Below are 24,697 nucleotides of genomic sequence, written 5' to 3' on the forward strand. Positions count from 1 at the left end.
GGTATATAAAGGCTCAGAGCCTATTATGACACGCGCAGCCAGCGTTCCATTGCCACATTCCATCTACTGCAGGCAGGATACCTGGCTGGCTGAATGTCGCTGAGAAGCTCACAGAGACCGCCATAAGCAACAGTTTAACAGAATGCCACAGACTAATCAACCAAACTTTTTGGGTTGGGTTCTCTTTTATAGTCTGCAGGCATTAAATGAAAGAAGTCAGTGTTCCAGCAGAAGGAGACAACGTTTCAGAAAAGGCATTGTAGCAAACCAAAAAAGAAATTTTAAGCGCAGCAGAGTAACCAGCGCACATACCTGTTAGCTCAGGTGAGTTTAAAAGGCTGCTGTTGATAACAAGGGCATTTGCTAAATAGATGGTGTGTCTGCAACAATATACTGAAAGGTCAATTATATTGTGCAGCTTATCTCACCACCTGTAGTTATTTAGGTGAAAGCTCCAAAATGCTTGCCTAATATGTCTGTTTATCCAAAAGGAAGTAAAAAGGGAGAGCTAGAAAGATAGCATTGCATCACATTACATGGCAATGCAATGCACAGTTGCTGAAGTTGAACCAAAATGAGCTTGTAATCTGGCTTCTGCAACTTTGAACATGAAAAATCCAATGAGGAGAAGAAAAGCAAAGCCAAAGAGTCCATCCCAAAATCCGACAAACAAGCAAAATGAACAAAAAACATTGAATTCAATTCTTTCTGATTTTAGAAACTGCATTAAAGAAGGGGTGCACCGGTCCTGGAGATACTGCAATACCAGGTCAATGCGTGGAGTGGACAGAGCAAGCTCTTTTTCCATCTCCCTGTTCTAAAAATCCATTTAATATATGGTCCCCAGATAGGGGACGTATCAGATATTAAACTGATAAGAACAGATACTACACTTGATCTTAGCCAAAAGGCCGAGAAGCGATAACCAGAATTGGTTTCAAACTATGGAGCCACCCAAGGATCCCGAAAAGTCCATTTGTGGAGATGAGCTCCTGGACTCCCGTTAAGAAGACATGTTGTCAACCTCTAGATCCCTTACATGCCTGCACTTTTCGGCTTGCTGCTGCTGCAATCCACGCGTTTTAGATCTGCATAACTCCACCTCTTTAAACACAGCACCTTCACCCCCTGCTGTTCCCACCCGCCTCAACACCGTTGGAAGGGAGGAGAACCAATTAAGGCGGGGGGTGGGGTGGAACGAGCAGCTGTCTACCCTTAGCAGGAGGGCTCCTGATTACATACCTCTCCTGCTGCTGCTGCTGCTGGCTGTCCAGCAGCAGACTGAAGGTGGCTGCTGCTGTGCACAGGTATATAAAGGCTCAGAGCCTATTATGACACGCGCAGCCAGCGTTCCATTGCCACATTCCATCTACTGCAGGCAGGATACCTGGCTGGCTGAATGTCGCTGAGAAGCTCACAGAGACCGCCATAAGCAACAGTTTAACAGAATGCCACAGACTAATCAACCAAACTTTTTGGGTTGGGTTCTCTTTTATAGTCTGCAGGCATTAAATGAAAGAAGTCAGTGTTCCAGCAGAAGGAGACAACGTTTCAGAAAAGGCATTGTAGCAAACCAAAAAAGAAATTTTAAGCGCAGCAGAGTAACCAGCGCACATACCTGTTAGCTCAGGTGAGTTTAAAAGGCTGCTGTTGATAACAAGGGCATTTGCTAAATAGATGGTGTGTGTGCAACAATATACTGAAAGGTCAATTATATTGTGCAGCTTATCTCACCACCTGTAGTTATTTAGGTGAAAGCTCCAAAATGCTTGCCTAATATGTCTGTTTATCCAAAAGGAAGTAAAAAGGGAGAGCTAGAAAGATAGCATTGCATCACATTACATGGCAATGCAATGCACAGTTGCTGAAGTTGAACCAAAATGAGCTTGTAATCTGGCTTCTGCAACTTTGAACATGAAAAATCCAATGAGGAGAAGAAAAGCAAAGCCAAAGAGTCCATCCCAAAATCCGACAAACAAGCAAAATGAACAAAAAACATTGAATTCAATTCTTTCTGATTTTAGAAACTGCATTAAAGAAGGGGTGCACCGGTCCTGGAGATACTGCAATACCAGGTCAATGCGTGGAGTGGACAGAGCAAGCTCTTTTTCCATCTCCCTGTTCTAAAAATCCATTTAATATATGGTCCCCAGATAGGGGACATATCAGATATTAAACTGATAAGAACAGATACTACACTTGATCTTAGCCAAAAGGCCGAGAAGCGATAACCAGAATTGGTTTCAAACTACGGAGCCACCCAAGGATCCTGAAAAGTCCATTTGTGGAGATGAGCTCCTGGACTCCCGTTAAGAAGACATGTTGTCAACCTCTAGATCCCTTACATGCCTGCACTTTTCGGATTGCTGCTGCTGCAATCCACGCGTTTTAGATCTGCATAACTCCACCTCTTTAAACACAGCACCTTCACCCCCTGCTGTTCCCACCCGCCTCAACACCGTTGGAAGGGAGGAGAACCAATTAAGGCGGGGGGTTGGGTGGAACGAGCAGCTGTCTACCCTTAGCAGGAGGGCTCCTGATTACATACCTCTCCTGCTGCTGCTGCTGCTGGCTGTCCAGCAGCAGACTGAAGGTGGCTGCTGCTGTGCACAGGTATATAAAGGCTCAGAGCCTATTATGACACGCGCAGCCAGCGTTCCATTGCCACATTCCATCTACTGCAGGCAGGATACCTGGCTGGCTGAATGTCGCTGAGAAGCTCACAGAGACCGCCATAAGCAACAGTTTAACAGAATGCCACAGACTAATCAACCAAACTTTTTGGGTTGGGTTCTCTTTTATAGTCTGCAGGCATTAAATGAAAGAAGTCAGTGTTCCAGCAGAAGGAGACAACGTTTCAGAAAAGGCATTGTAGCAAACCAAAAAAGAAATTTTAAGCGCAGCAGAGTAACCAGCGCACATACCTGTTAGCTCAGGTGAGTTTAAAAGGCTGCTGTTGATAACAAGGGCATTTGCTAAATAGATGGTGTGTGTGCAACAATATACTGAAAGGTCAATTATATTGTGCAGCTTATCTCACCACCTGTAGTTATTTAGGTGAAAGCTCCAAAATGCTTGCCTAATATGTCTGTTTATCCAAAAGGAAGTAAAAAGGGAGAGCTAGAAAGATAGCATTGCATCACATTACATGGCAATGCAATGCACAGTTGCTGAAGTTGAACCAAAATGAGCTTGTAATCTGGCTTCTGCAACTTTGAACATGAAAAATCCAATGAGGAGAAGAAAAGCAAAGCCAAAGAGTCCATCCCAAAATCCGACAAACAAGTAAAATGAACAAAAAACATTGAATTCAATTCTTTCTGATTTTAGAAACTGCATTAAAGAAGGGGTGCACCGGTCCTGGAGATACTGCAATACCAGGTCAATGCGTGGAGTGGACAGAGCAAGCTCTTTTTCCATCTCCCTGTTCTAAAAATCCATTTAATATATGGTCCCCAGATAGGGGACGTATCAGATATTAAACTGATAAGAACAGATAAGGTTTCAACATAAATTTATTCAGATATAAAAAAGTACAAAAACACATTATTCTTATTTACAGCGTTAATAGAGCTCTTTCCACAGATATTATTAGTACAAAATAGTATTCCACATGTAAAAACACCATCTTCTATTCGCTTCGTGTTTACCCACATCTTTGACATCTTTCAAATAATAAATATACATTTCGCTAAAAACCATTCTAATACAATCATTGATGGAAATACAGTCACGTTTGAACAACAAAATATTCCTCACTTTCCACATAGCACTTTTTGCACAATTTATTATACACCAGCATATTTTGGTTTGATGTAAAGTTGGGCAATTAAAAAGTCCGTATAAAACATATTCGTGACAAAAGTCTTTCAGACCACAAACCCATTTCAAAAGCACCCCCAGTCTCTGCCAAAGTTCTTGCGCATAAAAACAGTTCCAAAACAGATGTAAAACCGTCTCATCACTTCCACACGAGTCTCTAGGACATTTTGCCCGCGCCGCCAGGCCTCTCCTGTGCTGAAAGTCTCTAGTTGGGAGGCACTGGTGGACGGACATCCAGGCAAGGTCTTTATGAATATTTGCGAGAAACTTTCCAAACACATTCCTCCAGACTCGCTTGGATCTGCTCCAGGAAAAGTTGATTACTTCAGATACTCTTTCTTCCCTTCTCAGATGAGTTATCAATTTCCTTCGGTCTTGAAGAATATCAGTATCCAAGTCTCTTAATTTATAATTTCTACATACTTTCTCTAAGATGATAAGATGCTTTGGGGGACATAATAAAACAGGCGAAGATAAGGATGGCCGTAGCCATCTCTTAAAAACATAACCACAAGTATATTTTAAAAACAGACTAAAAACACTGTTAGAATTAAGAAGCTTAAAACAGAAACAGAAGAAATTTATATACAAAAACATGCTCAAATCCGGGACATCCTTTCCACCATTTTGATGCCTTTTATACATTTCTGTGCGTTTTACTTTTTCCATCTTCGAGCCCCAAATAAATATAAACATGCAGCGAGTCAGCTTTTTGAGCATTAAGTCGGAGGGAGGGTACACAATTGCAACATATAACATCATTGGCAATAATACAGACTTAATAATTAGAACTTTCCCTTCGATTGACAAACTACGCAAATTCCAAAAGGATAGTTTCTTCACCATTTTCTCCTGGACCTCCCCCCAACTCACAACCCCGTCATTTTCTTTATTAAAAGTAATGCCCAAAATTTTAACTTTATCACACTTCATTTTGACTGCTGGTAGGTCCACTGTATCCCAGGAACCAATTGTCAAACACTCAGTTTTATTAAAATTCAACTTAAAACCTGAAGCCTGACTAAAAAAACTGGTACACCTCACCACCCTCCGGAGGGAAGCAGGATCCGTGCAGATGGCAGTAACATCGTCCATATACCCGAAGACTTTAATTTGGGCCCCCCCTCCACCCGGAACAGGGACCCCACGGATCACTTTATCTTTCCTAATTTGGCATAATAAAGGCTCCATAGCACAAATAAACAGGATCGGGGACAAAGGGCAGCCCTGCTTCACTCCGGATTCCAGCGGTATTTCACCTGTTAAGAAGCCATTAACAGAGATTTGACAATATGAATCTTTATACAAAATCTTAATTAGAGACATGATAAAATCCGGGATCGCCATCTTCTTTAAAACACTAAAAAGATACTTGTGCGATACCCTGTCGAACGCCTTCTCAAAGTCCAGCGCCAACAGGGCTAAATTCTGACCACGATCCCTAGTATACCATATTGCATCTCTTATGACATTTAACACCTCCGCAATACTCCTTCCCGGTACACCACAAACTTGTTCTGGTTGTATCAACTTATCAATTATCATTTTAAGCCGGCATGCAATAAATTTGGCTAATACTTTATAATCCATGTTGAGGAGGGTGATAGGCCTCCAATTTGCAAGGTCCTCACGAGCCCCTTTCTTTTTAAAGATCAAGGACACTATTCCCCTCCTCCATCCCTTGGGCAACCGTTTACACTTAAAAACCTCCTTAAAAAGTGCTAAAAGATCATCCTTTAAAATATCCCAGAAAGTCAGATAAAATTCGACGGGGAGACCGTCTGCTCCCGGAGCTTTGCCCTTTGAAAAACTTTTAAAAATGTTAAAAAGTTCCTCTAAGCTAAAATCCCGTATTAAAAACTCCTGATCTGACTGATTCAACTTAAAATCTAGGACATTAAGAGCATCTTGTAAAAAGGAATCATCCACACTTTTCTCACTAAAAAGGAGTCGGTAAAAATCAAAAGCCACGTTCTTCATGCCCTGTATAGTGGATTCTTCACCTAAACAAGTAATCGCATCTTTCCTCTCCATTGCTTTTTTAAAAAAGAAGCGTGTACATTTTTCATCTTCTTCTAACTGCTTTACCTTTGAATTAAAAATAACCTCTCTCCCCTTCTGCTCCAAAAGTGTATGTATTTCTGCTTTTAGGCTGACAATGTCTTCCTCCACCTCCAACCCAATCTCTTTAAATTTATAAAGTGTCTGCAGCCTAGTATTTAGATTTGAGAAAAATTGTTTTTTCTGTCTTGATTTCTTCCTCCCTGCCGTGATAAAAAAAAGCCTAATTTTATTTTTAATCTTTTCCCACCAAGACAACATTTTTATATAAGGAGGCCTATGTTGTCTCCATTCCTGGTAGGCTGTACAAAAATCCGACCTTATCTGAGGATCCTCCAGCAGATGTGTCCCCAAACGCCACAGTCCTTTGTTTATTCTCTGCTCTCCTTGGTATTCTAACTGTAATTTTAACATTTTGTGATCGGAAAATAAATTAGACATTAGATCAAACATCACCGGCTTAAAATCCACAGATAAAAACATAAAATCGATCCTAGAGGCCACTCCCCGACCGGACCATGTAAATCCAGGGTCCGTCGGTGAAAGAGACCTCCAGGCATCGCATAGCTTAAAATCAGTTTGAAAATTTTTTAGCAGAAAACATGACTTATCCAACTTACGGAGAGGGTCCCCTCCTACTCGTTGTTCGCCGACACTAAGGCAGTTGAAATCCCCACCTATCAGGAGGGGAGAAGACCCAACACAAAATACAGGCAAAATTTCAAACAATTGGATGCGCTCTTGCTTGTCGGGAGGAGCATACACATTAATTATGCGAAAACTAAAATTATTAATATGCAAATGTACTAACATTGCCCTGCCTGGTGTAATCTCTGTAACAGAGGAAAACACGATGTTATTACCACGACAGAGCAAACCCACTCCAGCAGACCTATTCACATTTGAGCCGGACCACACTGACGGTCCCGACTTCCAATCCTTTTTAAGCTCGTCATAATTAATTGAGTGTTGTAGTCCACATTCCTGCAATAAACACACATCAAAGTCTAAAGTCTCTAAATATTGAAAAAGAGCAGCCCTGCGAACAGGGCTCTTTAAAGATCTCACATTCAGTGAGAGGCATTTTATGGACGGCATTAAAGTCAAGGTGGGAGGGAGTCATCCAGAATCATCTTGACCTGTTCAGGACTATGATCCAACAGTGCCTCCAAGATCCCTGACTCCGGGGAAAAGGAAATGTTCATTGGATCCGAGGCAGTGACCGGGTATCCAGCTCCTGCTCCCTGCAGCCACAAATCACCGACACCCAAGGAAACATCCGGTGAATCCGGACAGACATCCGCACGCATCTTTTTCCCGCTGGGTTCAGGTAGGTCACTAGTGCAATCTTCTCCCACTACTGCCTCATGGTCTCTCTTCTCGAGGTCGTCACCTAGGGAAAAACACACTGCGTCCTGCTGGCTCGACACTTGAATAGCATCTGGGGCCTTCGCAGCAGGGCCCACCAGTGCCAACATACTGGGGGCACCCTGCTCCAGCACACCAGAAACACACACATCTTCAGGGGCCATCGACACAGAGACACCCTCCCGAACAGAAGAGCATCCCTGCTCCGGTCCCTGGACGGACCGCCCATAGTCCCCTTTTTGCGGGGGCTTCTTCTTTGCCACCTCCACTACAGAGGGGCCAGTAGAGCTTAGCTCAGTCCTGTCAAGGGGATCCTCCCCGACGGACACTGAGGGGCGAGCTAGAGATTGTCTTCGCCAGGGACCCCCAGTTGCCTCTGCATATGTCCGTACCTTGGTTCTCTGGGGGCAACTCCGGAATACATGTCCATCCTCCCCGCACAGATTACACTGTTTCTTGTGAGGACAGTCTTTCGTCAAGTGTCCATACTGGCTGCAATTATTACAACGGGCAGCCCTCCTCTCCTGGCAAGCGTCTTGGGTATGCCCCATTGTGCCACAATTCCTACAATACAAGGGCATACCTTGATAGAAGAGGTATCCTCGGCTCTTCCCGATTGTGAAGGTGGAGGGAGGGTGCTGTGTTCCTCCGACTCCCGTTGGATCCTTCTTTAATCGTGCCAGGAACCTCCGCTTCCCACACCAAAAATTAACTGCATTTTTAATTTTTCCTAAAAAGGACACGTCATCGCAATAGCGACGCAAGAAAGTCAAAATATCCAGCACTTCCACAAAAGGGTTAGGGAAGTGAACCACAATCTGGACTTCTTCATAAACAAATAATAAGGAAAAAATCAAACCTTCCATTTCGTCCATGTGGCTATTTTCGTTCACTTTCTGGACCAGTTGTTGGCAGCACCCTTGACTCCTAAAAGTGATGGTGTAGGTACCTTTCGATTCGTTGTCCTGGAAGCAGAAGATGTCCTCTCTACTAAATCCCAGAAGTCCAAGAAGGATGATGTTGCAAACATACTGGATGTTTTTCTCACAGCGAAACTTCTCCAAAACGTCAATTCGCACTGTATTTCTCATCCGGGGTTCACCCGATGCATATGACAGCACAGCCGGCATCTCTTCCAAAAAAAGTACGCCAACTACGGAAAGAAAAAAAAGGCATATGCCTTTTTAGGGGATCACTTCCCGTTGCTCCCGGACTAAGCCTCTCTCCCTATAGCAGCAGGGGGGTGAAGTCCCTCCGAAGAGGAACGATCCCCCCAGGCCGAGAGAGAGGGTACCGGAAGCACCCAGATAGACAACAACCAAACAGACAAGCTGTAAGATCGAAGCCAAAAGGCCGAGAAGCGATAACCAGAATTGGTTTCAAACTACGGAGCCACCCAAGGATCCTGAAAAGTCCATTTGTGGAGATGAGCTCCTGGACTCCCGTTAAGAAGACATGTTGTCAACCTCTAGATCCCTTACATGCCTGCACTTTTCGGCTTGCTGCTGCTGCAATCCACGCGTTTTAGATCTGCATAACTCCACCTCTTTAAACACAGCACCTTCACCCCCTGCTGTTCCCACCCGCCTCAACACCGTTGGAAGGGAGGAGAACCAATTAAGGCGGGGGGTGGGGTGGAACGAGCAGCTGTCTACCCTTAGCAGGAGGGCTCCTGATTACATACCTCTCCTGCTGCTGCTGCTGCTGGCTGTCCAGCAGCAGACTGAAGGTGGCTGCTGCTGTGCACAGGTATATAAAGGCTCAGAGCCTATTATGACACGCGCAGCCAGTGTTCCATTGCCACATTCCATCTACTGCAGGCAGGATACCTGGCTGGCTGAATGTCGCTGAGAAGCTCACAGAGACCGCCATAAGCAACAGTTTAACAGAATGCCACAGACTAATCAACCAAACTTTTTGGGTTGGGTTCTCTTTTATAGTCTGCAGGCATTAAATGAAAGAAGTCAGTGTTCCAGCAGAAGGAGACAACGTTTCAGAAAAGGCATTGTAGCAAACCAAAAAAGAAATTTTAAGCGCAGCAGAGTAACCAGCGCACATACCTGTTAGCTCAGGTGAGTTTAAAAGGCTGCTGTTGATAACAAGGGCATTTGCTAAATAGATGGTGTGTGTGCAACAATATACTGAAAGGTCAATTATATTGTGCAGCTTATCTCACCACCTGTAGTTATTTAGGTGAAAGCTCCAAAATGCTTGCCTAATATGTCTGTTTATCCAAAAGGAAGTAAAAAGGGAGAGCTAGAAAGATAGCATTGCATCACATTACATGGCAATGCAATGCACAGTTGCTGAAGTTGAACCAAAATGAGCTTGTAATCTGGCTTCTGCAACTTTGAACATGAAAAATCCAATGAGGAGAAGAAAAGCAAAGCCAAAGAGTCCATCCCAAAATCCGACAAACAAGCAAAATGAACAAAAAACATTGAATTCAATTCTTTCTGATTTTAGAAACTGCATTAAAGAAGGGGTGCACCGGTCCTGGAGATACTGCAATACCAGGTCAATGCGTGGAGTGGACAGAGCAAGCTCTTTTTCCATCTCCCTGTTCTAAAAATCCATTTAATATATGGTCCCCAGATAGGGGACGTATCAGATATTAAACTGATAAGAACAGATTTTTTTTAATTTGGCTATCCCCCACATGGGGATAAAAACCGTTTATTTAAAATTTAACAAATTACAGAAATAAAACCATTACATCCACATTACACTTTCGGGACTTCAAAGAAAAATAAAAATTCCATCACAGCAAATTTTACAAGACTTCAAATATTCCATAGGTTAAAAAGCCATTTGCCTGCCAATGTTACATTCTTTTTCCTGTCCAATAAATAGTATATGTACATTTCACTTTTACAAAAGGCTAAAACATCATCTACTGGTAACATTTCATGTTTAAAAACAGCAATATTTCTAGCATTCCAGAGCGCTATCTTGGCACAATTCACTGTCTTCCACGCCATTATTTTTTGGTCCATTGTTGGGCATTCCAGAAGACCATATAACACTGATGCAAAATTAAAGTCCTTGAGGTCCACCATTTTCTCCAGCAGGGGGATTAATCTTCTCCAGAACTCTTTAGCAAAAGCACAAGTCCATAAAAGATGCTTCACTGTCTCTTCTTCTTGACAACCTTCTCTTGGGCAGATGGCAGACCTCACAAAACCTCTTCTGTACTGGAATGCCCGGCAAGGAAGACAGTGGTGTGCGCAGCTCCAAGACATGTCTTTCTGTACATTAAAAAGATAAGGGGCGTTAATCATTTTCCATATGTGTACAGTTTTGTCATCATCATAACGTTCAATATCACACAACGTCACATCAGTACTAATTTGTTTGAGTAGTGTCTTGCTGTTACATAGATCCCCTGTCTGTTTCTTATTCAAATTAAAATCAAGAATAATTTTCTTTAAAATCTCATAATGTGCAGGTAGGTTAAAAGCATAAGGAGAGGATAAAACTGTTTCAAACCAACCAAACCTTCTCATGAGAAAACCAGTGTTAAAACGCATAAAATAGGAAAGGTAATTATCTTTAAAAAGGGTTTTAAAACAGAAACAGAAAAAATGTATTAAAAGAAACTTATCTAAAACAGGGAAATCTTTCCCACCTTTAACCTTTGGCTTTGTCACAATTTCTCTTTTGAGTTTCTCCATTTTTGAGCCCCAAAAAAAGGTAAAACATACTTTTGTAATTCGTTTCAAGAAATTTGTAGGAGGGGGGAACACCAAACTAAGATATAACAGGATAGGTAATATCACCATTTTTACAATCAGAACTTTACCTTCCATTGACAGCTTTCTCATATTCCACATGCAGATTTTCTGATTAATTTTCTGTGCTGCCGCATCCCAGCTATTAAAACCATTATTAGATTCATTAAAAGAAACACCTAAAATAGTAATGGAATCTGTAACTGCAATTGGTACATCATGTAAACTCATCCCCCCGACATTTAAAATATTACATTTAGTAAGATTAATTTTAAAACCGGAAACTGTACAAAAAGACTGAATTTGGCTTATCGTTTTTTGTATTGAAGGTACATCACATCCAAACACTGCTACATCATCCATATAGCTTACAACTTTAACTTGTAGACCGTTCCCTCCGGGTAAGGGTACTCCACATATTTGCTTATCCCGGCGTATTGTACATAAAAGGGGTTCTATAGCACATATAAAAAGCAGGGGGGACAAAGGGCAACCCTGCTTCACCCCTGATTTTAAAACTACCTCTTTTGTTTTAAAACCATTAACTAAAATCTTACTCGTACAATCATTATAAAAAGCTTTAAGAGACAATAAAAACCCACCCGGAATGCCCATTTTTTCTAAAACTTTAAAAAGATAAAAATGAGACACGCGGTCAAAAGCTTTCTCAAAATCCACCGCTAGGATTGACATCTTTGTCTTTCTGGTTTTTACATCTTCAATACAATCTTTCACCAGGTTTAAATTGTCCCAGATACTACGCCCAGGTACCCCGCATACCTGATTTGCATGAATTACTTTATGTATCACTTTTTTCAACCGATTTGCACAGATCTTAGCCATAATTTTGTAATCACTATTTAAAAGAGTTATCGGCCTCCAGTTTTTAAGATCCGTTTTGTCACCTTTTTTGTATAGTAGTGATACCTCACCTTTCTTCCATGAGTTGAGTAAAACCTTATTATTAAAAACTTCGGAAAACAAATTAAACAAATCATCTTTTAAAATATCATAAAAACTTATATAAAACTCTATGGGGATACCATCAGGGCCGGGCACTTTACCATTTTTAAAACTCTTCATGGTTTCTAAAATCTCTTCCTCACATAGAGGTTGGGATAAAAAACTTTGGGCATCAGCATCTAGGGTGGACTTGAGCTCCCCCAGGAAAGTGTGTATTAAATCATGGTCTACAGTTTTTACATTAAAAAGATCATTAAAATAGACATTTACCTTATCCAATATAACGTTGATATTATTATCTCCATCTATGTTATCAATTATTGTTTTCGCCTGTTTGTTTTTCTTAAAAAAATACCTGGAACAAGTCTCATCCTCTTCTACGTGTTTTACCTTTGAACGAAAAATCAGTTCTTTTCCTTTTTGTTCCAACCACTTTGAAATTTCTCCTTTAAGACTCAATATATCATTACCTACATCCAGACCATTGTCTTTGAATTTGTACAATGTCTGTAACCTGATATTAAGAAAATTATAGATCTCAAACTTTTCTTTAGCTTTTTGTATGCTTTTCTTTATAAAGAAATCTTTAATGCTTATTTTCATTCTATCCCACCAGGAGCTAAAAGAAATATTGGGGTTTTTCCTTTTTCTACAGTTTACATAAAACTCAATAAAATCCGATAAAATTTGTGGATCTTTTAAAAGGGACACATTCAATTTCCAAGATTTCTTACCACATTTCTTCTTTCCATTAATCCTCACTCTAAAAGATAAAACCTTGTGATCTGAGAGAATATTAGTTAAAACTTCACATTTCACTGGCAGTATTTTTTCTGAACCTAAAACAAAATCTATCCTGGAGCTACATGTAGAATTGCTCCAGGTGAAACCAGCGTCTATAGGGCTATCCTTGTTACATTCTTTATACACATCAGTTAATTTACAATCATTTATAATATTGCTTAACATTCCAGACGTTTTGTCATAATTTCTACTCACGGAACCGGAGCGTCGGCTTTCGCCTTTTAAAATACAATTAAAATCACCTGCCAGGATAAAAGGTTCTGAAATGTTAATAAATAAAGGTAAAATTTCCAGCATATCAGCCCTTTCATTTTTATCAGGTGACCCATAAAAATTTAAAAACTGCCATCTTGTCCCATCAATAAAAGCCTTAACTAAAAGAATACGACCCGGTAAAATATCTTGGATAAAATCAATAGACACATTTCCCTTAAAAAGTATAGCTACCCCGGCTGATCCGGTTGCATTTGATCCAGACCAGACCGATGGACCATGTTTCCACTCTTCCTTATATTTTTTGTAAGAAATCTTATGAGGGATATGACATTCTTGTAAAAAGAAAACAGAAGCTGTAAAACAGGTTAAAAAATGTAAAACAGTAGCTCTTCTGGTCTTGGATCCTATGCCTCTCACATTGAGGGAAACACCACTAATGTCAGCCATCATAACAAATGGTTAGGAAGAAACAAAAACTGGACTTTACCTATCCGATGGACGGATCAGACCACTTGGACTTTCACCAACGCCCTCTTCTGAATCCACCGTTATCAAAGAGTCTTCATCATCGGAGAAGGAACATTCACTTAAATTAAGACCCGACGCTACTGGGGTGTAGCTCGGAAGGATATTGTGAGAAAGGTTACACTGGGTCTCCATAGGCTGACCATTTAGGTCCTCGTCAGGTGGGTCTCCGAGAGGCTCCGCACTCCCCTGCTGACCCGCAGAGGGTCGTAACACAGGGGCAGGCTGCGCACATGGCGGAGCCTCAGAGTCCCCGGAGGCAGCCAGGTTCGGGGCCCCACCTGGGGCAGCAGAGCCCCGGGACCTCGGGATTCCAGAGTCTACACCCCCGTGAGGGGATGTATCCATCTCCTCCCTATTAGCCACCTCCACGGAACCATTCTTTTTCTTATTATGAGACCTCACCAAATGCCACGTACCGCCCTCGCTCTCGTGAGACCCAGTGGGAATTTTGGGCTCGGTGTCAGCCTTTTGGCGTTCTTTTTTGGCCTTACCGACCGCCCCTTTATGATCTTTCTCAGCCTTCCTTTTAGCCTCCTTATGGTCTTTCAGCCAGCTCCTGGGCTCCTGTGAGTTACCTGTCATTGACTCGGAGGGATTGTTACTAGTTGAAGCGCCCTTATCACCTCCCGAGGCTCCAGGTTGCTGTTCCTCCTCCTGAGGGGTGGTCTGATTGGCCCGTCCATTCCCGGATGTCTTGGACTTCTCCTTTTGTTTTTGTTCATCCTCTCTGAACCTGTGAGGGCAAGAAAAATAGAAATGACCAGGTGTCCGACAAAAAGAGCATTTTTTTTCATTTGGGCACTCCTTTGTGTCATGTTCAGTACTGGCACAATTTCTACAAGTGGCACCACAACTATCCTTAGAGTGCCCATAGAGACCACAATACCTACAGAAAAGTGGCATTCCTGAGAAAAAAAAATCCCCATTAGTTTGCCCTATTTTAAATCGAGCTGGAGGAAGTCTCACACCTCCAGGGAATTTAGGGTCTCTTTCACATTTTACTAAAAACTTCCATTTTGAGGTCCAGATGTTAAACTCATTCAACACTTTCCCAATCAATTTCACACTTTTAAAATAAACTGACAAAAAGGAAATAACCTCTGGTGCTGTTATGAAGGGTGAGAAGATTTTCACAACCACCATCTTTACCTCATCCAGGACGTGCTCGATGATCTGAATCCCTTTTAGACCAGGGCTATTTTCTACCGACTTAACTCTGGACAAAACATCTTTGAAAATACCTTCGCCAGTAAAGGTTACATCATAATCTCCACGTCGAGGATAATCCTGGATAGAAAGGATTTCGTTGGTTCTGACGTGGAGCAGTTTCTCAAGCACGTCCTGGACTACATATCCCAGATTCCGCATATCGGAACCACCAGCCGTAAAGCGGACCCTTATGGTGTTCTTAAGCCTCGCATATAGAGGCACGAGGTTGGGGTCAACCTCCATGGTATGGCGCAACAAAATGCAAATTGCAACCGCCTGCAATCTGCGCCTTCAGAGCTTTGAGATAAAGCACCTGAAGGCTGGGGGATCGCTGCCCGTTACCCTAGGACTAATCCCTCTCCCTAATAGCAGCAGGCAGGTGAAGCCCACCGAAGTGGACGATCCTGCCAGGCCAAGGAGAGGGGTACCTGAGTGCCCTTCAACTGAAACCTCCTGCTGTGAAGCACTTGGTCTCAGCCAAAAGGCCGAGAAGCGATAACCAGAATTGGTTTCAAACTACGGAGCCACCCAAGGATCCTGAAAAGTCCATTTGTGGAGATGAGCTCCTGGACTCCCGTTAAGAAGACATGTTGTCAACCTCTAGATCCCTTACATGCCTGCACTTTTCGGATTGCTGCTGCTGCAATCCACGCGTTTTAGATCTGCATAACTCCACCTCTTTAAACACAGCACCTTCACCCCCTGCTGTTCCCACCCGCCTCAACACCGTTGGAAGGGAGGAGAACCAATTAAGGCGGGGGGTTGGGTGGAACGAGCAGCTGTCTACCCTTAGCAGGAGGGCTCCTGATTACATACCTCTCCTGCTGCTGCTGCTGCTGGCTGTCCAGCAGCAGACTGAAGGTGGCTGCTGCTGTGCACAGGTATATAAAGGCTCAGAGCCTATTATGACACGCGCAGCCAGTGTTCCATTGCCACATTCCATCTACTGCAGGCAGGATACCTGGCTGGCTGAATGTCGCTGAGAAGCTCACAGAGACCGCCATAAGCAACAGTTTAACAGAATGCCACAGACTAATCAACCAAACTTTTTGGGTTGGGTTCTCTTTTATAGTCTGCAGGCATTAAATGAAAGAAGTCAGTGTTCCAGCAGAAGGAGACAACGTTTCAGAAAAGGCATTGTAGCAAACCAAAAAAGAAATTTTAAGCGCAGCAGAGTAACCAGCGCACATACCTGTTAGCTCAGGTGAGTTTAAAAGGCTGCTGTTGATAACAAGGGCATTTGCTAAATAGATGGTGTGTGTGCAACAATATACTGAAAGGTCAATTATATTGTGCAGCTTATCTCACCACCTGTAGTTATTTAGGTGAAAGCTCCAAAATGCTTGCCTAATATGTCTGTTTATCCAAAAGGAAGTAAAAAGGGAGAGCTAGAAAGATAGCATTGCATCACATTACATGGCAATGCAATGCACAGTTGCTGAAGTTGAACCAAAATGAGCTTGTAATCTGGCTTCTGCAACTTTGAACATGAAAAATCCAATGAGGAGAAGAAAAGCAAAGCCAAAGAGTCCATCCCAAAATCCGACAAACAAGCAAAATGAACAAAAAACATTGAATTCAATTCTTTCTGATTTTAGAAACTGCATTAAAGAAGGGGTGCACCGGTCCTGGAGATACTGCAATACCAGGTCAATGCGTGGAGTGGACAGAGCAAGCTCTTTTTCCATCTCCCTGTTCTAAAAATCCATTTAATATATGGTCCCCAGATAGGGGACGTATCAGATATTAAACTGATAAGAACAGATACTACACTTGATCTTAGCCAAAAGGCCGAGAAGCGATAACCAGAATTGGTTTCAAACTACGGAGCCACCCAAGGATCCTGAAAAGTCCATTTGTGGAGATGAGCTCCTGGACTCCCGTTAAGAAGACATGTTGTCAACCTCTAGATCCCTTACATGCCTGCACTTTTCGGCTTGCTGCTGCTGCAATCCACGCGTTTTAGATCTGCATAACTCCACCTCTTTAAACACAGCACCTTCACCCCCTGCTGTTCCCACCCGCCTCAACACCGTTGGAAGGGAGGAGAACCAATTAAGGCGGGGGGTGGGGTGGAACGAGCAGCTGTCTACCCTTAGCAGGAGGGCTCCTGATTACATACCTCTCCTGCTGCTGCTGCTGCTGGCTGTCCAGCAGCAGACTGAAGGTGGCTGCTGCTGTGCACAGGTATATAAAGGCTCAGAGCCTATTATGACACGCGCAGCCAGCGTTCCATTGCCACATTCCATCTACTGCAGGCAGGATACCTGGCTGGCTGAATGTCGCTGAGAAGCTCACAGAGACCGCCATAAGCAACAGTTTAACAGAATGCCACAGACTAATCAACCAAACTTTTTGGGTTGGGTTCTCTTTTATAGTCTGCAGGCATTAAATGAAAGAAGTCAGTGTTCCAGCAGAAGGAGACAACGTTTCAGAAAAGGCATTGTAGCAAACCAAAAAAGAAATTTTAAGCGCAGCAGAGTAACCAGCGCACATACCTGTTAGCTCAGGTGAGTTTAAAAGGCTGCTGTTGATAACAAGGGCATTTGCTAAATAGATGGTGTGTGTGCAACAATATACTGAAAGGTCAATTATATTGTGCAGCTTATCTCACCACCTGTAGTTATTTAGGTGAAAGCTCCAAAATGCTTGCCTAATATGTCTGTTTATCCAAAAGGAAGTAAAAAGGGAGAGCTAGAAAGATAGCATTGCATCACATTACATGGCAATGCAATGCACAGTTGCTGAAGTTGAACCAAAATGAGCTTGTAATCTGGCTTCTGCAACTTTGAACATGAAAAATCCAATGAGGAGAAGAAAAGCAAAGCCAAAGAGTCCATCCCAAAATCCGACAAACAAGCAAAATGAACAAAAAACATTGAATTCAATTCTTTCTGATTTTAGAAACTGCATTAAAGAAGGGGTGCACCGGTCCTGGAGATACTGCAATACCAGGTCAATGCGTGGAGTGGACAGAGCAAGCTCTTTTTCCATCTCCCTGTTCTAAAAATCCATTTAATATATGGTCCCCAGATAGGGGACATATCAGATATTAAACTGATAAGAACAGATACTACACTTGATCTTAGCCAAAAGGCCGAGAAGCGATAACCAGAATTGGTTTCAAACTACGGAGCCACCCAAGGATCCTGAAAAGTCCATTTGTGGAGATGAGCTCCTGGACTCCCGTTAAGAAGACATGTTGTCAACCTCTAGATCCCTTACATGCCTGCACTTTTCGGATTGCTGCTGCTGCAATCCACGCGTTTTAGATCTGCATAACTCCACCTCTTTAAACACAGCACCTTCACCCCCTTCTGTTCCCACCCGCCTCAACACCGTTGGAAGGGAGGAGAACCAATTAAGGCGGGGGGTTGGGTGGAACGAGCAGCTGTCTACCCTTAGCAGGAGGGCTCCTGATTACATACCTCTCCTGCTGCTGCTGCTGCTGGCTGTCCAGCAGCAGACTGAAGGTGGCTGCTGCTGTGCACAGGTATATAAAGGCTCAGAGCCTATTATGACACGCGCAGCCAGTGTTCCATTGCCACATTCCATCTACTGCAGGCAGGATACCTGGCTGGCTGAATGTCGCTGAGAAGCTCACAGAGACCGCCATAAGCAACAGTTTAACAGAATGCCACAGACTAATCAACCAAACTTTTTGGGTTGGGTTCTCTTTTATAGTCTGCAGGCATTAAATGAAAGAAGTCAGTGTTCCAGCAGAAGGAGACAACGTTTCAGAAAAGGCATTGTAGCAAACCAAAAAAGAAATTTTAAGCGCAGCAGAGTAACCAGCGCACATACCTGTTAGCTCAGGTGAGTTTAAAAGGCTGCTGTTGATAACAAGGGCATTTGCTAAATAGATGGTGTGTGTGCAACAATATACTGAAAGGTCAATTATATTGTGCAGCTTATCTCACCACCTGTAGTTATTTAGGTGAAAGCTCCAAAATGCTTGCCTAATATGTCTGTTTATCCAAAAGGAAGTAAAAAGGGAGAGCTAGAAAGATAGCATTGCATCACATTACATGGCAATGCAATGCACAGTTGCTGAAGTTGAACCAAAATGAGCTTGTAATCTGGCTTCTGCAACTTTGAACATGAAAAATCCAATGAGGAGAAGAAAAGCAAAGCCAAAGAGTCCATCCCAAAATCCGACAAACAAGCAAAATGAACAAAAAACATTGAATTCAATTCTTTCTGATTTTAGAAACTGCATTAAAGAAGGGGTGCACCGGTCCTGGAGATACTGCAATACCAGGTCAATGCGTGGAGTGGACAGAGCAAGCTCTTTTTCCATCTCCCTGTTCTAAAAATCCATTTAATATATGGTCCCCAGATAGGGGACGTATCAGATATTAAACTGATAAGAACAGATACTACACTTGATCTTAGCCAAAAGGCCGAGAAGCGATAACCAGAATTGGTTTCAAACTACGGAGCCACCCAAGGATCCTGAAAAGTCCATTTGTGGAGATGAGCTCCTGGACTCCCGTTAAGAAGACATGTTGTCAACCTCTAGATCCCTTACATGCCTGCACTTTTCGGCTTGCTGCTGCTGCAATCCACGCGTTTTAGATCTGCATAACTCCACCTCTTTAAACACAGCACCTTCACCCCCTGCTGTTCCCACCCGCCTCAACACCGTTGGAAGGGAGGAGAACCAATTAAGGCGGGGGGTGGGGTGGAACGAGCAGCTGTCTACCCTTAGCAGGAGGGCTCCTGATTACATACCTCTCCTGCTGCTGCTGCTGCTGGCTGTCCAGCAGCAGACTGAAGGTGGCTGCTGCTGTGCACAGGTATATAAAGGCTCAGAGCCTATTATGACACGCGCAGCCAGCGTTCCATTGCCACATTCCATCTACTGCAGGCAGGATACCTGGCTGGCTGAATGTCGCTGAGAAGCTCACAGAGACCGCCATAAGCAACAGTTTAACAGAATGCCACAGACTAATCAACCAAACTTTTTGGGTTGGGTTCTCTTTTATAGTCTGCAGGCATTAAATGAAAGAAGTCAGTGTTCCAGCAGAAGGAGACAACGTTTCAGAAAAGGCATTGTAGCAAACCAAAAAAGAAATTTTAAGCGCAGCAGAGTAACCAGCGCACATACCTGTTAGCTCAGGTGAGTTTAAAAGGCTGCTGTTGATAACAAGGGCATTTGCTAAATAGATGGTGTGTGTGCAACAATATACTGAAAGGTCAATTATATTGTGCAGCTTATCTCACCACCTGTAGTTATTTAGGTGAAAGCTCCAAAATGCTTGCCTAATATGTCTGTTTATCCAAAAGGAAGTAAAAAGGGAGAGCTAGAAAGATAGCATTGCATCACATTACATGGCAATGCAATGCACAGTTGCTGAAGTTGAACCAAAATGAGCTTGTAATCTGGCTTCTGCAACTTTGAACATGAAAAATCCAATGAGGAGAAGAAAAGCAAAGCCAAAGAGTCCATCCCAAAATCCGACAAACAAGCAAAATGAACAAAAAACATTGAATTCAATTCTTTCTGATTTTAGAAACTGCATTAAAGAAGGGGTGCACCGGTCCTGGAGATACTGCAATACCAGGTCAATGCGTGGAGTGGACAGAGCAAGCTCTTTTTCCATCTCCCTGTTCTAAAAATCCATTTAATATATGGTCCCCAGATAGGGGACATATCAGATATTAAACTGATAAGAACAGATACTACACTTGATCTTAGCCAAAAGGCCGAGAAGCGATAACCAGAATTGGTTTCAAACTACGGAGCCACCCAAGGATCCTGAAAAGTCCATTTGTGGAGATGAGCTCCTGGACTCCCGTTAAGAAGACATGTTGTCAACCTCTAGATCCCTTACATGCCTGCACTTTTCGGATTGCTGCTGCTGCAATCCACGCGTTTTAGATCTGCATAACTCCACCTCTTTAAACACAGCACCTTCACCCCCTGCTGTTCCCACCCGCCTCAACACCGTTGGAAGGGAGGAGAACCAATTAAGGCGGGGGGTTGGGTGGAACGAGCAGCTGTCTACCCTTAGCAGGAGGGCTCCTGATTACATACCTCTCCTGCTGCTGCTGCTGGCTGTCCAGCAGCAGACTGAAGGTGGCTGCTGCTGTGCACAGGTATATAAAGGCTCAGAGCCTATTATGACACGCGCAGCCAGTGTTCCATTGCCACATTCCATCTACTGCAGGCAGGATACCTGGCTGGCTGAATGTCGCTGAGAAGCTCACAGAGACCGCCATAAGCAACAGTTTAACAGAATGCCACAGACTAATCAACCAAACTTTTTGGGTTGGGTTCTCTTTTATAGTCTGCAGGCATTAAATGAAAGAAGTCAGTGTTCCAGCAGAAGGAGACAACGTTTCAGAAAAGGCATTGTAGCAAACCAAAAAAGAAATTTTAAGCGCAGCAGAGTAACCAGCGCACATACCTGTTAGCTCAGGTGAGTTTAAAAGGCTGCTGTTGATAACAAGGGCATTTGCTAAATAGATGGTGTGTGTGCAACAATATACTGAAAGGTCAATTATATTGTGCAGCTTATCTCACCACCTGTAGTTATTTAGGTGAAAGCTCCAAAATGCTTGCCTAATATGTCTGTTTATCCAAAAGGAAGTAAAAAGGGAGAGCTAGAAAGATAGCATTGCATCACATTACATGGCAATGCAATGCACAGTTGCTGAAGTTGAACCAAAATGAGCTTGTAATCTGGCTTCTGCAACTTTGAACATGAAAAATCCAATGAGGAGAAGAAAAGCAAAGCCAAAGAGTCCATCCCAAAATCCGACAAACAAGCAAAATGAACAAAAAACATTGAATTCAATTCTTTCTGATTTTAGAAACTGCATTAAAGAAGGGGTGCACCGGTCCTGGAGATACTGCAATACCAGGTCAATGCGTGGAGTGGACAGAGCAAGCTCTTTTTCCATCTCCCTGTTCTAAAAATCCATTTAATATATGGTCCCCAGATAGGGGACGTATCAGATATTAAACTGATAAGAACAGATACTACACTTGATCTTAGCCAAAAGGCCGAGAAGCGATAACCAGAATTGGTTTCAAACTACGGAGCCACCCAAGGATCCTGAAAAGTCCATTTGTGGAGATGAGCTCCTGGACTCCCGTTAAGAAGACATGTTGTCAACCTCTAGATCCCTTACATGCCTGCACTTTTCGGCTTGCTGCTGCTGCAATCCACGCGTTTTAGATCTGCATAACTCCACCTCTTTAAACACAGCACCTTCACCCCCTGCTGTTCCCACCCGCCTCAACACCGTTGGAAGGGAGGAGAACCAATTAAGGCGGGGGGTGGGGTGGAACGAGCAGCTGTCTACCCTTAGCAGGAGGGCTCCTGATTACATACCTCTCCTGCTGCTGCTGCTGCTGGCTGTCCAGCAGCAGACTGAAGGTGGCTGCTGCTGTGCACAGGTATATAAAGGCTCAGAGCCTATTATGACACGCGCAGCCAGCGTTCCATTGCCACATTCCATCTACTGCAGGCAGGATACCTGGCTGGCTGAATGTCGCTGAGAAGCTCACAGAGACCGCCATAAGCAACAGTTTAACAGAATGCCACAGACTAATCAACCAAACTTTTTGGGTTGGGTTCTCTTTTATAGTCTGCAGGCATTAAATGAAAGAAGTCAGTGTTCCAGCAGAAGGAGACAACGTTTCAGAAAAGGCATTGTAGCAAACCAAAAAAGAAATTTTAAGCGCAGCAGAGTAACCAGCGCACATACCTGTTAGCTCAGGTGAGTTTAAAAGGCTGCTGTTGATAACAAGGGCATTTGCTAAATAGATGGTGTGTGTGCAACAATATACTGAAAGGTCAATTATATTGTGCAGCTTATCTCACCACCTGTAGTTATTTAGGTGAAAGCTCCAAAATGCTTGCCTAATATGTCTGTTTATCCAAAAGGAAGTAAAAAGGGAGAGCTAGAAAGATAGCATTGCATCACATTACATGGCAATGCAATGCACAGTTGCTGAAGTTGAACCAAAATGAGCTTGTAATCTGGCTTCTGCAACTTTGAACATGAAAAATCCAATGAGGAGAAGAAAAGCAAAGCCAAAGAGTCCATCCCAAAATCCGACAAACAAGCAAAATGAACAAAAAACATTGAATTCAATTCTTTCTGATTTTAGAAACTGCATTAAAGAAGGGGTGCACCGGTCCTGGAGATACTGCAATACCAGGTCAATGCGTGGAGTGGACAGAGCAAGCTCTTTTTCCATCTCCCTGTTCTAAAAATCCATTTAATATATGGTCCCCAGATAGGGGACATATCAGATATTAAACTGATAAGAACAGATACTACACTTGATCTTAGCCAAAAGGCCGAGAAGCGATAACCAGAATTGGTTTCAAACTACGGAGCCACCCAAGGATCCTGAAAAGTCCATTTGTGGAGATGAGCTCCTGGACTCCCGTTAAGAAGACATGTTGTCAACCTCTAGATCCCTTACATGCCTGCACTTTTCGGATTGCTGCTGCTGCAATCCACGCGTTTTAGATCTGCATAACTCCACCTCTTTAAACACAGCACCTTCACCCCCTGCTGTTCCCACCCGCCTCAACACCGTTGGAAGGGAGGAGAACCAATTAAGGCGGGGGGTTGGGTGGAACGAGCAGCTGTCTACCCTTAGCAGGAGGGCTCCTGATTACATACCTCTCCTGCTGCTGCTGCTGCTGGCTGTCCAGCAGCAGACTGAAGGTGGCTGCTGCTGTGCACAGGTATATAAAGGCTCAGAGCCTATTATGACACGCGCAGCCAGTGTTCCATTGCCACATTCCATCTACTGCAGGCAGGATACCTGGCTGGCTGAATGTCGCTGAGAAGCTCACAGAGACCGCCATAAGCAACAGTTTAACAGAATGCCACAGACTAATCAACCAAACTTTTTGGGTTGGGTTCTCTTTTATAGTCTGCAGGCATTAAATGAAAGAAGTCAGTGTTCCAGCAGAAGGAGACAACGTTTCAGAAAAGGCATTGTAGCAAACCAAAAAAGAAATTTTAAGCGCAGCAGAGTAACCAGCGCACATACCTGTTAGCTCAGGTGAGTTTAAAAGGCTGCTGTTGATAACAAGGGCATTTGCTAAATAGATGGTGTGTGTGCAACAATATACTGAAAGGTCAATTATATTGTGCAGCTTATCTCACCACCTGTAGTTATTTAGGTGAAAGCTCCAAAATGCTTGCCTAATATGTCTGTTTATCCAAAAGGAAGTAAAAAGGGAGAGCTAGAAAGATAGCATTGCATCACATTACATGGCAATGCAATGCACAGTTGCTGAAGTTGAACCAAAATGAGCTTGTAATCTGGCTTCTGCAACTTTGAACATGAAAAATCCAATGAGGAGAAGAAAAGCAAAGCCAAAGAGTCCATCCCAAAATCCGACAAACAAGCAAAATGAACAAAAAACATTGAATTCAATTCTTTCTGATTTTAGAAACTGCATTAAAGAAGGGGTGCACCGGTCCTGGAGATACTGCAATACCAGGTCAATGCGTGGAGTGGACAGAGCAAGCTCTTTTTCCATCTCCCTGTTCTAAAAATCCATTTAATATATGGTCCCCAGATAGGGGACGTATCAGATATTAAACTGATAAGAACAGATACTACACTTGATCTTAGCCAAAAGGCCGAGAAGCGATAACCAGAATTGGTTTCAAACTACGGAGCCACCCAAGGATCCTGAAAAGTCCATTTGTGGAGATGAGCTCCTGGACTCCCGTTAAGAAGACATGTTGTCAACCTCTAGATCCCTTACATGCCTGCACTTTTCGGCTTGCTGCTGCTGCAATCCACGCGTTTTAGATCTGCATAACTCCACCTCTTTAAACACAGCACCTTCACCCCCTGCTGTTCCCACCCGCCTCAACACCGTTGGAAGGGAGGAGAACCAATTAAGGCGGGGGGTGGGGTGGAACGAGCAGCTGTCTACCCTTAGCAGGAGGGCTCCTGATTACATACCTCTCCTGCTGCTGCTGCTGCTGGCTGTCCAGCAGCAGAC

The 24,697-nt window shown here is 43.3% G+C and overlaps 11 non-coding genes across 11 annotated transcripts; all 11 read right to left on the minus strand.

The window, feature by feature from the left end:
- Window positions 1-732: 732 nt before the first annotated feature.
- Window positions 733-923, minus strand: LOC141213783 (U2 spliceosomal RNA). The gene has a single exon (XR_012283119.1). It is a non-coding gene; the product is annotated as a U2 spliceosomal RNA (small nuclear RNA).
- Window positions 924-2,038: 1,115 nt separating this feature from the next.
- LOC141214102 (U2 spliceosomal RNA) lies at window positions 2,039-2,229 on the minus strand. The gene has a single exon (XR_012283427.1). It is a non-coding gene; the product is annotated as a U2 spliceosomal RNA (small nuclear RNA).
- A 1,115-nt stretch (window positions 2,230-3,344) lies between these two features.
- LOC141214084 (U2 spliceosomal RNA) lies at window positions 3,345-3,527 on the minus strand. Its single transcript, XR_012283412.1, has one exon. It is a non-coding gene; the product is annotated as a U2 spliceosomal RNA (small nuclear RNA).
- A 6,204-nt stretch (window positions 3,528-9,731) lies between these two features.
- LOC141214089 (U2 spliceosomal RNA) lies at window positions 9,732-9,927 on the minus strand. The gene has a single exon (XR_012283416.1). It is a non-coding gene; the product is annotated as a U2 spliceosomal RNA (small nuclear RNA).
- A 6,387-nt stretch (window positions 9,928-16,314) lies between these two features.
- On the minus strand, window positions 16,315-16,505 carry LOC141213784 (U2 spliceosomal RNA). The gene has a single exon (XR_012283120.1). It is a non-coding gene; the product is annotated as a U2 spliceosomal RNA (small nuclear RNA).
- Window positions 16,506-17,620: 1,115 nt separating this feature from the next.
- On the minus strand, window positions 17,621-17,811 carry LOC141214170 (U2 spliceosomal RNA). Its single transcript, XR_012283453.1, has one exon. It is a non-coding gene; the product is annotated as a U2 spliceosomal RNA (small nuclear RNA).
- Window positions 17,812-18,926: 1,115 nt separating this feature from the next.
- LOC141213785 (U2 spliceosomal RNA) lies at window positions 18,927-19,117 on the minus strand. Its single transcript, XR_012283121.1, has one exon. It is a non-coding gene; the product is annotated as a U2 spliceosomal RNA (small nuclear RNA).
- A 1,115-nt stretch (window positions 19,118-20,232) lies between these two features.
- LOC141213765 (U2 spliceosomal RNA) lies at window positions 20,233-20,423 on the minus strand. The gene has a single exon (XR_012283102.1). It is a non-coding gene; the product is annotated as a U2 spliceosomal RNA (small nuclear RNA).
- A 1,112-nt stretch (window positions 20,424-21,535) lies between these two features.
- Window positions 21,536-21,726, minus strand: LOC141213786 (U2 spliceosomal RNA). The gene has a single exon (XR_012283122.1). It is a non-coding gene; the product is annotated as a U2 spliceosomal RNA (small nuclear RNA).
- Window positions 21,727-22,841: 1,115 nt separating this feature from the next.
- Window positions 22,842-23,032, minus strand: LOC141213777 (U2 spliceosomal RNA). Its single transcript, XR_012283113.1, has one exon. It is a non-coding gene; the product is annotated as a U2 spliceosomal RNA (small nuclear RNA).
- Window positions 23,033-24,147: 1,115 nt separating this feature from the next.
- LOC141213787 (U2 spliceosomal RNA) lies at window positions 24,148-24,338 on the minus strand. Its single transcript, XR_012283124.1, has one exon. It is a non-coding gene; the product is annotated as a U2 spliceosomal RNA (small nuclear RNA).
- Window positions 24,339-24,697: the final 359 nt, after the last annotated feature.

Source organism: Phyllobates terribilis, unplaced genomic scaffold (assembly GCF_046119375.1).
Source record: "Phyllobates terribilis strain yellow unplaced genomic scaffold, ASM4611937v1 Scaffold_213__1_contigs__length_3403324, whole genome shotgun sequence".
NCBI classification, from domain to species: domain Eukaryota; kingdom Metazoa; phylum Chordata; class Amphibia; order Anura; family Dendrobatidae; genus Phyllobates; species Phyllobates terribilis.